Source organism: Lonchura striata, chromosome 7 (assembly GCF_050655825.1).
Source record: "Lonchura striata isolate lonStrDom1 chromosome 7, ASM5065582v1, whole genome shotgun sequence".
Lineage (NCBI taxonomy): Eukaryota > Metazoa > Chordata > Aves > Passeriformes > Estrildidae > Lonchura > Lonchura striata.
In genome coordinates this window covers 36,158,820-36,173,114 of record NC_140709.1, presented here as the reverse complement: position 1 = coordinate 36,173,114, position 14,295 = coordinate 36,158,820, and the positions used below count along the sequence as shown (strand labels likewise).

General features: G+C 55.8%; 1 long non-coding RNA gene across 1 annotated transcript; it reads right to left on the bottom strand.

Annotated features, from left to right (window-relative positions):
• Positions 1-6,552: 6,552 nt before the first annotated feature.
• LOC144246658 (uncharacterized) lies at positions 6,553-7,295 on the bottom strand. Its single transcript, XR_013340325.2, has 2 exons — positions 7,143-7,295; positions 6,553-6,870 (listed from the first exon to the last, which is right to left on the bottom strand). It is a non-coding gene; the product is annotated as an uncharacterized LOC144246658 (long non-coding RNA).
• Between the last annotated feature and the right edge of the window lie 7,000 nt (positions 7,296-14,295).

Genomic DNA, 14,295 nt, shown 5'->3' with positions numbered 1-14,295 from the left:
GGCAAAATCACCTTCTGCCAGCAACAAAAGCCAGAGCTCGCTACAACAGTTAAACAACTCTTTCTGCTGGCAAACAGATAAACCAGATTTCAACTGCATCTTCAGCTTGCGAGCACACTACAGAGACACAAGTTGAGCATGGAACATCTCCCACAACTTATCAAACGGCCTTTCTTGACCATTTCTATGCCATACAGATCACTATTTAAAACTGTTTTAATTTTTAAAAATACCATTTTGTTCAGTGTTTTAGCAGTGAGGGGTCCTTGTCTGCTGCTGGATGAACAGTCCAAGTGGTGGACCACACTCTTTCAGGGATACCCTGGGGTCGACCCGAGGGGGTCTACATCTCAAGCTGGCCTCACAGCAGAGCAGAGTCTCCTACTGGCTGGCATGCCAATTGAATCATTAAAACCAAAAATCATGGACGAAGACTGTTTAACTAGTCAAAGTTAGAAAGTCGTATGTTCATTATGCCATCAGGCAGCACCGTGGGGATTGTCTGCGAAATGAGTGACTGCGCTGCACAAGGATTTTTGCCTTCTATTTATTTCCCAAAATAGTACATATGCATAACCCCAGTACCTCCTATCCCCACTTTGTATTAAAATGAGGTTTAGTCCTTCACATGTGCGCAGTTCTCTTGAATTAGGCAGTTGGTCATGAATTGGGTCAGTGGTCCCAGGGAAAATCTTTGTCAGCTCTCTGTAACCCTCTGACATGATCCAAAGCCCCTACTTCATGTTGGATTAACATGGAGTCCAGGTGCTAGGATTTTCCCAATTGCTGGGAATGGTTCTCTGGGTCCCTGGTGCAGAACGCGACTCCCCAGCAACTGCAGATCTGCAAGATGATCAACAATTTAGGCAATCGGTGATGCATCTTTCTAAATCACTCTCCTTTCTCTCGTATAGTACTGATTCAGGTGCACTACCTTGCTTGGTTTTGCTTGTCACTGTCTTGGTTTGACAAGACAGGAGTCTGTGAAGGAGGGCAAAAGCCTCCTGTGCAATGGAGAAGGTAAACCCCCTCCCTCCGAATTACTAGGATTTTTAAATTAAAAGGCTCTCAGGCAAAGATATGGGAATGGGAGTAACAATTCTTTACTAGGAGAAAACTAGATAACAATTTTAAAAGGCAAATGCAATCGGTACAAACAAAACTAGTGATAAAGTCCAGAACCTGAGGAGTCGGGGTGTTGGTAGCAGTCCGGTTGAAATGATAGCTGCTCCTCTTGCAGTGGCTGATGAATTGCAGCTGAAGTGGTGATCTTTAGAAGGGTATAGTTTTCTCTGAAGATCTGGTGGCAGTGCAGCCGGTCTTCCTCTGCACCGGGGCCGCCTCCAAGCTCCGCCGCCGCCGCCTCACCACGCTCCAGCCGCTTCTCTGGGAATCTTGCCGAAGGAGCTGCTTCTCTGGGAATCCCGTAAAGAGAGAGAGAGCTGCTTTGTCTCCAAAAAGGTACCACTTTATACAATAAAAGAGTGCTTGGCTTCCCCCTCTGGGTGGAGCATCTCACAATGGGATGGTGTTACGCTACCAGCCCTGCAAGTGAGTCAGTCAATGGCCCATTAACAAACCATTACCTCTTCGGAGCAAACCATTGTTCTTGGAAGACATAACAAACCTGCCCAACCTCCAACAGATGGCAAATAGAATACAAGCTTATCTTACAACCCAGGACATTATCCACCCCTTATTCTATTTCCATCTGCACAACATGAAATCTTACACCCAGTTCTCACTTAAGACTAAGTTTCCCTGTGGTACACAGCGGGTCTCCCCATCTTTCTGCATTACCCACCAAGTGTAACTAGGTCCTTGAGCAAAGACAATCCCACGAATGGGTTGGTCTTTGCCTGAGGTGGGATTAATCCAAACAGTTTTCCCTAAAATACCTTTCATATGTACTACAGGGACCTTATCTCCATCTACTGTGTGTAAGGGTTCTGACTGGGCAGGGCCAGCTCGATTGACAGACCCTCGGGTGTTGACCATCCAGGTTGCTTTTGCCAGGTTAATTTCCCAGTTTCTAAATGTTCCCCCACCAAGTGCCTTTAGGGTAGTCCTAAGGAGTCCGTTGCACCGTTCAACTTGCCGGCAGCTGGAGCATGATAGGGAATATGATATATCCATTCGATACCATGTTCTCTGGCCCAGGTGTTGATAAGGCTGTTCTTGAAATGGGTGCCGTTGTCAGACTCAATTCTCTCAGGTGTGCCGTGTCTCCACAGGACTTGCTTTTCCAAGCCTATGATGGTGTTCTGGGCAGTGGCATGAGGTACAGGGAAAGTCTCCAGCCATCCAGTGTTGGCTTCTACCATGGTCAGCACGTAGCGCTTGCCTTGGCGTGTCTGGGGCAGTGTGATGTAGTCAATCTGCCAGGCCTCCCCATACTTGTACTTGGACCACCGCCCACCATACCATAGGGGCTTCACTCTCTTGGCCTGTTTGATGGCAGCACACGTCTCACAGTCATGGATAACCTGGGAAACACTGTCCATGGTTAGATCCACCCCTCGGTCTCGTGCCCACTTGTAGGTGGCATCTCTGCCCTGATGACCTGAGGCATCATGAGCCCATCGAGCCAGGAACAACTCCCCCTTATGGTGCCAGTCTATCTTTGACACCTCTATTTTTGCTGCCTGATCTACCTGCTCATTGTTTCGGTGCTCCTCATTAGCCCGACTTTTGGAGACATGGGCATCTACATGACGGACTTTCACCGTTAGCTTTTCCACACGAGAGGCAATGTCTTTCCATATATCAGCAGCCCAGATTGGCTTTCCTCTACGTTGCCAGTTGGCCTTCCTCCACCTTCCCAGCCAGCCCCACAGAGCATTGGCTACCATCCATGAATCAGTATAAAGGTAGAGCTTTGGCCACTTCTCCCTTTCAGCAATGTCCAGAGCCAGCTGAACGGCCTTGAGTTCAGCGAGTTGGCTTGATCCACCTTCTCCTTCGGTAGCTTGTGCAACTTGGCGTGTGGGGCTCCATACAGCTGCTTTCCACTTCCGGTTCATCCCTACAATGTGACAGGAACCGTCAGTGAAAAGAGTGTAGCAGGTCTCCTCTGCTGGTAGTTGGTTGTATGGTGGAGCCTCTTCAGCCCTTGTCACTTGTACCTGCTCCTCATCATCAGTGAGACCAAAGTTTTCACCTTCTGGCCAGTTCGTAATTATCTCCAAAATCCCAGGGTGATTCAGGTTTCCAATACAGGCACGCTGAGTGATGAGGGCAATCCATTTGCTCCATGTGGTGTCAGTGGCATGGTGGGTAGTAGGAACCTTTCCTTTAAACATCCACCCCAGCACCGGTAGTCGGGGTGCCAGGAGGAGTTGTGCTTCAGTGCCAGTTACCTCTGAGGCGGCTTGAACTCCTTCAAAGGCAGCCAAGATTTCCTTCTCTGTGGGAGTGTAGTTGGCTTCAGACCCTCTGTAACTTCGGCTCCAGAATCCCAGTGGTCAGCCTCGAGTCTCCCCAGGCACTTTCTCCCAAAGGCTCCAGGACAACCCATGGTTCCTGGCTGCAGAGTAGAGCACATTCTTGACCTCTGGTCCCGTCCTGACCGGGCCAAGGGCTACAGCATGAGCAGTCTCCTGCTTGATCTGGGTGAAGGCTTGTTGCTGCTCAGGGCCCCAGTGGAAATCATTCTTCTTTTGGGTAACCAGATAAAGAGGGCTCACAATCTGGCTATACTCGGGAATGTGCATTCTCCAGAAACCTATGGCACCTAGGAGAGCTTGTGTTTCCTTTTTGCTGGTTGGTGGGGACATAGCTGTGATCTTGTTGATGACCTCAGTGGGAATCTGGCGCTGTCCGTCTTGCCATTTCACTCCCAGGAACTGGATCTCTCGGGAAGGTCCCTTGACTTTGCTCTTCTTGATGGCAAAGCCAGCTTCTAGTAGTATCTGGATGATCCTCTCACCTTTCTCAAACACTTTTGCCGCTGTGCTCCCCCACACAATGATGTCATCAATGTATTGCAGGTGTTCTGGAGCCTCACCCTTTTCTAGTGCAGTCTGGATCAGTCCATGGCAGATGGTGGAGCTGTGTTTCCACCCCTGGGGCAGTCGGTTCCAGGTGTACTGCACACCCCTCCAGGTGAAAGCGAACTGAGGCCTGCATTCTGCTGCCAGAGGAATGGAGAAAAACACATTAGCAATATCAATGGTGGCATACCACTTTGCTGCCTTGGACTCCAGCTCGTACTAGAGTTCCAGCATATCCGGTACAGCGGCACTCAGCGGTGGAGTCACTTCATTTAAGCCACGATAGTCCACAGTCAATCTCCATTCTTTGTCAGATTTGCGCACAGGCCAGATGGGGCTGTTGAAGGGTGAGTGGGTTTTGCTGACCACCCCTTGGCTCTCCAGCTCCCGAATCATTTTGTGGATGGGGATCACGGCGTCTCGATCCGTCCGATACTGCCGGCGGTGCACTGTCGAGGTTGCAATTGGCACGCGTTGTTCTTCCACCCTTAGGAGTCCTACTGCAGAGGGGTTTTCTGACAGTCCAGGCAAGGTGTTCAATTGCTTAATGTCTTCTGCCTCTACAGCGGCTATTCCAAAAGCCCACCTGAGAACCTTTGGGTCTTTGTAATATCCGTTCCGGAGGAAGTCTATGCCTAGGATACACGGAGCATCTGGGCCAGTCACTATAGGATGTTTCTTCCACTCCTTCCCAGTCAGGCTCACCTCAGCTTCCACTAGAGTCAATTGTTGTGATCCCCCTGTCACACCAGCAATGGAAACAGGCTCTGCCTCCACATGTCCCGATGGTATCAGAGTACACTGTGCACCAGTATCAACTAAAGCATCATATTTTTGTGGCTCTGATGTGCCAGGCCATCGGATCCACACTGTCCAGAAGATCCGGTTTTCCCGTGCCTCTCCCTGGCTAGAGACAGGGCCCCTCTAACACTGGTTATCATTCCTTTCCTGGGCATACATACTAGAGGTCCCTTCAAGGGGGTCTGACAGATCGTACCCACAAGCTTGGTCACGGGAGGTTGAGGCTACCTTCACTTTGGTGGAAATCCCCCGGTTAGAGTTTCCCTCCTTGAGTTGACGGACCCGTGCTGCCAGGACAGAAGTGGGTTTCCCATCCCACCTCCCCATGTCTTTCCCATGGTCACGCAGGAAGAACCACAGATTAGCCCTAACAATTTTAAAAGGCAAATGCAATTGGTACAAACAAAACTAGTGATAAAGTCCACAACCTGAGGATTCGAGGTATTGGTAGTAGTCCGGTTGAAATGATAGCTGCTCCTCTTGCAGTGGCTGATGAATTGCAGCTGAAGTGGTGATCTTTAGAAGGGTATAGTTTTCTCTGAAGATCTGGTGGCAGTGCAGCCGGTCTTCCTCTGCGCCGGGGCCGCCTCCGAGCTCCGCCGCCGCCGCCTCACCGCGCTCCAGCCGCTTCTCTGGGAATCTTGCCGAAGGAGCTGCTTCTCTGGGAAATCCCGCAAAGAGAGAGAGCTGCTTCTCTGGGAATCCCGTAAAGAGAGAGAGAGCTGCTTTGTCTCCAAAAAGGTACCACTTTATACAATAAAAGAGTGCTTGGCTTCCCCCTCTGGGTGGAGCATCTCACAATGGGATGATGTTACGTTTACCAGCCCTGCAAGTGAGTCAGTCAATGGCCCATTAACAAACCATTACCTCTTCGGAGCAAACCATTGTTCTTGGAAGAAATAACAAACCTGCCCAACCTCCAACAGATGGCAAATAGAATACAAGCTTATCTTACAAACCAGGACAGTACTTTAAAATCTAAAACTCTAAACTATGCTCCACTTAGCTGAACATGTCTGCTTTAAAAGATAGATTCACATTCTCAATTCAAGCACCTAAGTTTGGAAGCCTTTTCCAAGGTCTCACATCAAAACCTGTAAATCTAAGGATTCTAAGCCTTCACTTACAGGCCCGAAGATCTGAGAATTCCTTGCATTTCGTTTTCCAACACTGATGGTGTTAGAGAGTGCCCAGGATCTGTTTTATAAGTCAGCTCTGGCAGGAACAAATTGGCTGCCTGAGGGCTGCTTGTGGCCTCTGACACCCAATTGCTCAGGGCTTCCCACTGCCCCAGTCCCTCCGGGTCTCCCCCAGCCCGGCCAACCTGCCCGGCAGCGGTGCTGCAGCCCCACAGGAGCTCCAGAGGAGCCCCACCAAGAGGCACCTCAGAGCCCTCAACCATCCAGCCAGCAACACACGGGCAGGAGGACACGGATGGTGCTTCCTGCCTGGGACAGGGCTTGTGGCCATCTCCAGGCACCGCTCTCGCAGGGATCCCTGCAGCTCTGGCCTTGCCCACCCGCTCTGTGGGCAGCACAAAGGCTTCAGCAGAGCCACCAAAGGCCAAGGGGCTTGTGGCCATTTTCCCTGCAACCCTGCATGCCTGGGCACCTTGCTGAGCACAAGCAAACTTTTCCCCCTTAAGGGCCTCAGGCCCCCTCTGCTTGCTGTGCTACTGAGCACAAGCACCCTTTTCACCCTTTCCTCCCACTTGCCCTGCAGACCCTGTGCAGCAAAGAATAGCTCTTGGGCATCTGCGTATTCTAACACATTCTTTATTTACTCAGGATAAAAAATGGAAGGGAAGAAAATAAATATCTTAGAGAAGAGGAAAATCCCACTGGCTCAGGTGGCCCCAAGAAAGAGAGCTTCCTGAATCAGCTCTCCTCCGAGCTCCAACAGTGCAGACATCCGAGCCCTGACAGACAAGGCCATGTCATCCATTTCCGGCGCAGCTGATCTTGCATCTTCTGGAAGATGGAGTATCGCCCACACTGTATTGCCTGGAGGACATGCAGTGTTTGAAGTGCCAGCTCTAACACGGCAGTACTGACATCCTCTGTCAGACATTCAAGGGCTGCAAGAGAAAGGAACAGAGCCACGGTCAGATCCCGACTCTGCGGGGAGCCGAGGGGAGTCTCCCGTGCCAGGGCCATCCCAGCCAGCTCTTGCCATGGCCGGGAGGGATCAGGGACCAAGGGGATCAGCCCGAAGCTGCTGGCCACGAATCCCACACGTGTCCCTGAACCCTCTGTGTGCTCTACCTAGGAGAGCAGAGCTCTCCGCAGTCGGGGCAGGGCTTGCAGCTCGCCCCACAGCCCCCGCTGTCAGCCCGCTGCCCTCTCTCACCATTGCAGATCAGCTGGAGCTCTTCTTGCTGTCCCCTCAAGCTCCGCCCGGCCATCCCTGGGAACACAGAGCCTGTCAGCCCAGCGGCACAGCTCCTGCCAGCGGCGCTTCCAGCCCTGTGCCCACAAGGCCTCCTGGCCCGGCAGGGCTCAGCCCGGGCCCTGGCCGCTCGCTGCCGAACCCAGGGCACGGCTGCCAGAGGCGCCGGGCCCGGGTGGCGCTGCCGGGGCAGCAGGCGGGGCTGGGGCCGAGCTGCGGCGGGGCGGGGAGGGAGACCGGGCTCGCGGCTCACCCATGAACCTGACGGCCGCCTCTCGCAGGGGTTCCTGTGGGCTCTCCAGGTAGGGCAGGGCCCGGCGCAGGAGCTCGGCCGCGCTGCTGCTGTCCTCTGCTAGCTGGAGAGAGCGGCAGCAGAGAAGGGTTGGCGCGGGCTCAGCCCCTGGGCCGGGCGCTCCCCGCGCCAGCCCCGGCCTCCCCTGCCCGCACAGCCCTGAGGCCCGGCCAGCAGCCGCTGGCGCCGGGCTCTGGAGGGGGCAGAGGGCCGGCTGCTGCCCGGGGAGCCGCGGTGCCGCCCCGCAGCCCCGCCGGGCCGCGAATCCATCGGCACCCGGCTGGGCCCGCAGGAGCCTGGAGCAGAGCCCGCGCGGCCTCGGGCTGCAGCAGCGGGCAGGGGCACAGCTGCCAGCCCGCACACCGAGCACCGCGCTCAGGGGCTGCTCCAGGCTGGGGCTGCGGCCTCCCCGCCCTCCTTACCAGGATGTCAATGAACCTCCATAGCTTCTCCTTCTTTACAGATTTTTCCAGATCTCTCCTCTTCAGGAATTTGGCCACACAAAGCAGCGTTTTCCAAGAAGCCTGGAGAAGAGCAGAAACATGGAAATGCCCTGCAGCCAAGGGCCCCCAGGATCAGCGTCTCTGTGCCAGGGCCTGGAGGAGGCTACAGCCCTCCAGGCACCAGGGCAGGAGGCAGCTGAGCCCCCTCCCAGGGGGACAGCAGCAGCCCTTGCGTCCTCACCTTTGCCACCTGCCAGTTCTCATCATGGCAGTGGAAGAAGAGTGGGAGCACACTGTGGCACACTTGTGCCTTCAGGGCCTTTCTTCCCTTTTCCAGTGGAAGATTCAGCAATGTTCTCAAGAGCAATATGGAGAGCAGCTGTACCTGGCTATTGTCCTGTGTGAAGAGATGAAAATAAGACCTCAGCATGGGCTGCAAAGGGCTCAGCTGGGCACAGGCCTGAAAATCCACAGGGCACCAAGTGTCCTGGCATCAGCCAGTGGCTGTGGCTGGGGGTACGGAGCCTTACATGGTCAAAGAGAGGCAGGAGGGACTCAGCCAGCTGCAGGACAGTGGGGCTGGGGATCCACATGTCCTTGTCCATGATTATAAAGTTGAGTACCATGACTGTTATCTTAACAATCTCTCCATCTGCATCCTGCAGGAGCTCCACAAGACGTTCAGTCAGGTTCCACATTTTTTTGGTCTGTGTAGAACACAAGTTTGTGAAAGGCAACTCTGCTGCCGCAGGGCCCAGAAGCCAAAGGCCTGTCCCGAAGCACTCGGGCAGCTGAAGCGGGAGGCAGGAGAGCTGGGAGTGGCTGTCCCAGCGGACGAAGCCCTACGCAGCCCAAGCAACAGCGTTCCCCAGCCCCACGCTGCCTGCATGGCTTCAGCTGCTGCCCCCTTCTCACCCTTGAGGGATCGTCAGTGAGCTTGAGAAGGGCCTTGAGTGCCAGGCAACGCTTCTCCCTGCACTCGCTCCACAGGTGCCTTGAGAAGATTTGCTGGACTCTGTCAGCATTGTGTTCACTCAACTCCAGGTGCTCAAGGACCTGAAAGGCACAGGGCAGTGACAGGGGACCCGGCCGGCAGGAGCCCAGAACCGCACAGGGCGGGGCCCAGGCAGCAGCACAGGGCGTGGGCACCGTCCCAGGCAGCTGCGGCTGCGAGAGGGCAGAGAGCTGGGAGGCAGCAGAGCCAGGCAGCGCTGGCCAACAGGCTCACCTCCACAATGAAGGCCAGGGCAGGCAGATCCCAGCGTGGCTTCTGTGAGCTGAGCAGCCGGAGCAGATAGTGAAAGATGCGGGAACATGAGGATATGGAGATGCAGGACATCTCCCTGTCAGGAGTAAAAGTCGCTTAATTAAGACTATGAGCCAGGGGAACAGACCTCTCCCCAGAACTAACTCACAGTGGTCTGGTCATTCCCCAGCACACAGAAAGGAGAAATGGGCCATTAGGAAGGTGACTCTTTGTGGGCACCCTGCTCTCCCAACCTTCTCCAGTCTCCTTGGCTGTCCCTCAGTGACAAGGCCCTCTGGCCCCTGACCAAGGGACTGTGAAGGACACCCCAGACACAGAGCACAAATGCCAAGAGCAATGGGAAAGGGGTCCCACCTGGCCAGCAGACCCACAGCATAATGGTGGGTGTCAGCACAGAGCAGCGTGTCCCAGCCACGCTTGCGTTCCATTGACACCACCACATGCTCATACTGCTTTCGGCACAGCAGGGACTTCAGGGTTCTCACTGCAAACCTGAGTGCAGAGCAAAGCCCGGGTCACACTGGGAGCACTGGCTCCTGCCCTGTCCATGTGGCAGGAACAGAAGGACTGGGATGGAGCACCTGTTGGGGCTGGTAGCAAGGCTGTGTTCTTCCTGGCATCCCTTCCAGAAGGTATCAACCGCCTCTGGCATCTCTTTGGTGCTGGAGAACACTTGGAAGAGCAGATGCACAAATAACTGCGGGAAATGCACCATCACTTTACGTGGGACACTGGGCTCCTGGAGGATCTTCCATATCACCACAGTTCCCTGCAAAGGACAAAGCCCCCCAAGACAGCGCTCAGTGCTGAGGTGTCTGTGTGACTGGGACCGAGCGTGGCAGGGAGAGGCCCAGAGAGACACAGGGGGAGCAGCAGGCCTGGTGGCCCTGCAGCTGTCCCTAGGCCAGCTTTCAAGCCAGTGCCTGAGGAAGGGAGATGCAGTGGGGGAAGGAGGATGGAGAGCTGTAGGACAGGCAGCCTTGGGGCCAGCAAAGGCCACTGGCAGAAACTCACAGCCAGGGCAAAGACACCCGTTTTGTCCCCATCGGAGGTGCATGTGCTGTGCTCTGGCCAGCTCCCCAGCACATCCAGGAGTATCCGCTGTGCCAGCTCTGCAGTCCTGGGCGTGCACATGATGGTCTTCCACATGGCCATGGCAGCTCTGCAGGGTTAGAGCTCTGTCTCAGGGCATCTCAGACACAGCACCGTGGCCTGGGCATCTCTAGGGGCCCGGGTTGACTGCCGGCTCTGCCTTTGCCCACTGCCCCTCTCCAGCAGCAGCCAGGCAGCCCAGCCCTGTGGGGACAGGGCCCTGTGGGGCAACAAGGGAGCATGACAGCAGGCTCAGGGGTGACACGCCAGGGCTGGGAAAGAGAGCAGCCAGAGGGCCCTGAAACTCTTCTGTCGGTCAGACACCTGGCACAGGCTGTACAGGGCGATGGGTTGTGGTGAGCTGTGAGACCTCTAGGCAGGTGGGCCCCTTACCTGTCACAGGATGGGGCCACACGCAGGAGTGTCATTACTGTGTCTTTTGGCTGCGCTTCTGTGAGATACAGCAGGGCGTTGTCCAGCCTGTGCTCAGCAGAATCATTGGCCATGAGCCACTGGTGGATGTATCTCACCATGGCAGGGACCTGGAGAAGGCACGGGGAGACTTGGAAAGCTGCCAGAGGGAGCAGTGTTCCCAGTGTCCCCAGAGAAGTGCTTCCCTTCCCACCGCACTGTGATGGCCTCAAAGGCTCACCAGTGGCCTCCTTAGGAGGCCAAGCAATTCCTGGGAGGACCAAACCCTGGCCACAGGCTGCTTACTTGCTTTGGATTGTAAAAACCTTCCTGTACAAGCAAATCCAGCAGGGCAGCGCTGGTCTTGGTTTGGAAGATGGGCGAGTATGCTCTGAGCCCAGCGCCCCTGGCAATGTTCTCTTCCTGCCGAATTGTCTTGATGAATTTGCAAACGAGCTGAAGGAGAAGGGCAAAAAGCCATGGATGTTACATGGAGTGCTCCACACACGGTGCTCGGTGCTCGGCTGAGCAGTGACAGCAGGCCCAGCCCAGGTGGGGATGGCTTCAGGTACCTTTGCTGTTCTGTGGAAGCGGCCATGGTTGGGTTTCTGTTCTCGTGTCTGGTCCAGGGCTGAATCTGGCAAAGAGCGAGCGCAGCCAGGGCTGAGGGGCTGCAGGAGGGGCTGGAGAACACAGGCCCGCCCTGCGCTGCCGAGGCAGGGACAGCCCCAGGATGCCACAGATGGATGGATCACGGCCACTGTGGGGTGTCTGCCCAGGCCCCTCTTCTGTCCTGTCCATGGGCACGTCCCCAAGGGATGGGATGGGATGGGATGGGGTGGGGTGTGATGGAGCCAAGCTGGCTGAAGGCACCAGCCCTGCGGCCTGGCTCTGCCACTTACCCTCCTGTGGTGGATGGAATGGCACCACCTCTTCAGTCTCTTGTGCTGGGGCAGCTGCAGGGCCGCCTTCTTCCTCCTCTACCCAGGTCAGCTTGGGCACTCTCAGGGCTCCCTGCCCCATGTCTCTGACCGGATTTCTGGCTACCCTCAGGAGAGATGCCTTGGAAAAATCTGGGGCACCAAGTCTCACGGTCTGCCCTCAAGGGCACCTGCAGAATTGAAGCCTTGGAAGGCCACAGCTCACCGAGTCCTGTGGTCTGGCCTCAAGGTGAGCTGCAAGAACTATGCCTCAGAAACACTCCGGGTTGGACAGGAATGAGCGCGCTGTGTGGGGGCTCCTCACGGCACCGCTCTGTCCCGTCCTCTCTGGTCGCCTGCTCTGAGCAGAGTGGCGTGCTCTTGCCACTTCCAGCTCCTATGTCAGCACGTGTCACAAAGGGCCCTTGGACACCGGGCTCCGTTCCATGCTGCACCGTGTCACGAAGGGCCCTTGGACACCCAGCTCCATTCCATGCTGCACCGTGTCACGAAGGGCCCTTGGACACCCGGCTCCATTCCATGCTGCACCGTGTCACGAAGGGCCCTTGGACACCCAGCTCCATTCCATGCTGCATGTGTCACAAAGGGCCTTGCATACACTGCACCTGCCCTGGGGCCACCCCCTGCCCACTCAAAGTGGCCCAGGTTGGCAGGAATCCCTGGCCCCAAGTGTCTGAGACAGCCCAACAGGATCTTTAGGAAGGGCTCAGACCATCAGCAAACGCTGCCCTGCTCTGCGGGCTCAGGGCAGCAGAAGGAGCCCCCAGGGCTGCCGACGAAGCCGCACTGGGAAGGGCACGGGACCTTCCATGGAAGCTGCCACGGTCCATGGTCATCCTAAACCCATGGGTGTGGCACACACAAGGAACTGTGGCACAAGGAACTGTGGGCCAGGGCACGAATGCTGCTCTGAGCCCTGGGGCCTGGGAACGCTGACACCAGCAGCTGTGGCAGAGTCCCTGCCCAAGCAGACCTGCCAGCCCCCGAGCCCTGGCAGGGCTGGTGCCCGTCTCCTGCCCCAGAGACCTGTGCCCCTGGGGGCTTCTGTGCCAGAGGGGGCCACACCCACGTGCACTGGGGACTGTGCTCCTTCCTGCAGGGGCTGTTGGCAGGAACACCTGGAGGAACTGCTGGCAATGCTTGGTGTCTGTCAGATGATGTTGCTCTTCCCTAGAATTAATTTTTTTCATAGAAGGGATTAGCAGCAACACAAAAGCTCCAATAGCTAGTGAGATTCACAAGACAGAGACACAGTCACGTCTCATTGGACTTTTCTGCACATTTTTAAAGCATTCTGGATTAAAAAAACAGCTGAGTTGAAAGTTTAATGCAGCAGTTTATGTGTCTAGTTGAAGCCAGCAGCTAATACCTGGTGCATTGGAAAAATGAAGAGGCCAGGAATAACTCTCAGAGGAAAAGAAGGTGTTCTGTGTCTCTGAGTGTGGTGCAAGCACCCTAAAGGAGCAGCCAAGGGAAGTGCTGAAAGCAGACCTGCTGTTCTTGTGCATGTTCCATTGCTGTTTCTGTGGGGTCCAGAGCCACCAGGGCAGCAGTGCCTCCACAGCCCTGCTCCAGGAGACGTGGCCACCCTCCCCATGGTGGCCGCAGCTCTGCGGGCCCAGAGCTCTCTGTCAGGGGGCCTCAGTCACAGCACCTGGCCTGGGCAGCCGCGAGGGCCCGGGCTGGCAGCCAGCCCTGCCTCTGCCCCCTGCCCCTTATTGGCAGCAGCCAGACAACAGCTGTAGGGAAGGATGGATAAATATAATTATTAATAAATAATACAGCCAGGATGAGAACAGTCCTCTCTGCTAGCCGGACAATGCCCCTGCCTACGGATGGGTCCTGGGGTCAAGTGGACTGTTCCATCTCACCCCCCAAAATGTATGGTTCACCCCGCACCTGTAACCCTCCCCTGAAACATCAAGTGCATGTAACCCCATTGGCCCAAGCCTTGTTCCAGCCCACCTTGAAGCCCCCTGATAAGGGGGCTCTGAGGGGCCAGACGCTGTTTTGGAACTTCCCCTCCTCATGGAACTTCCCTCACCCTCTCAAGCCTCGCCACGTGCTGCGTCTGGCAGCTCAAAGCAGGACCTTTCTCCATCCCTAATAAACCTTATACCCCAAGAGCAGCCTTCAGAGATCTCTCGTCTCCATTCATCTAAACCGTCCTGGAGCCGGCAGCGCTCTCTACAAACAGCGCCTGCAGGGCTCCCCTGCCCACCGTGAAGGTGCTGGCACCAAATCCTGGCGCTGGCCCTGGAGGGGCAGAGGGCCGGCTGCTGCCCGGGGAGCCGCGGTGCCGCCCCGCAGCCCCGCCGGGCCGCGGCTCCATCGGCCCCGGCTGGGCCGCAGGAGCCTGGAGCAGAGCCCGCGCGGCTTCTGGGAAGGGAGCAGCATGTGCAGCACGGGCTGGTGCCCCTGGCTGCAGCACTGCACACGGACTGACTCCAGAATTCAGACCTTACAGAACATGGTTGCACAGTTACATTCACACAACAATAGATCTCTACAGCTTCAGGCAATCACACAGCAGGTTTTTGTTGCCACCTGGCAGGGTGCTAGACATGCTGCAGCCTTCTTCAAAGTGTCACCTTCAGAAGCTGCTCTGAGTAAGGCCACAAGAACAGCCATTTCAAGTCCACACACACACATAGCCCAGCAGAGGAAA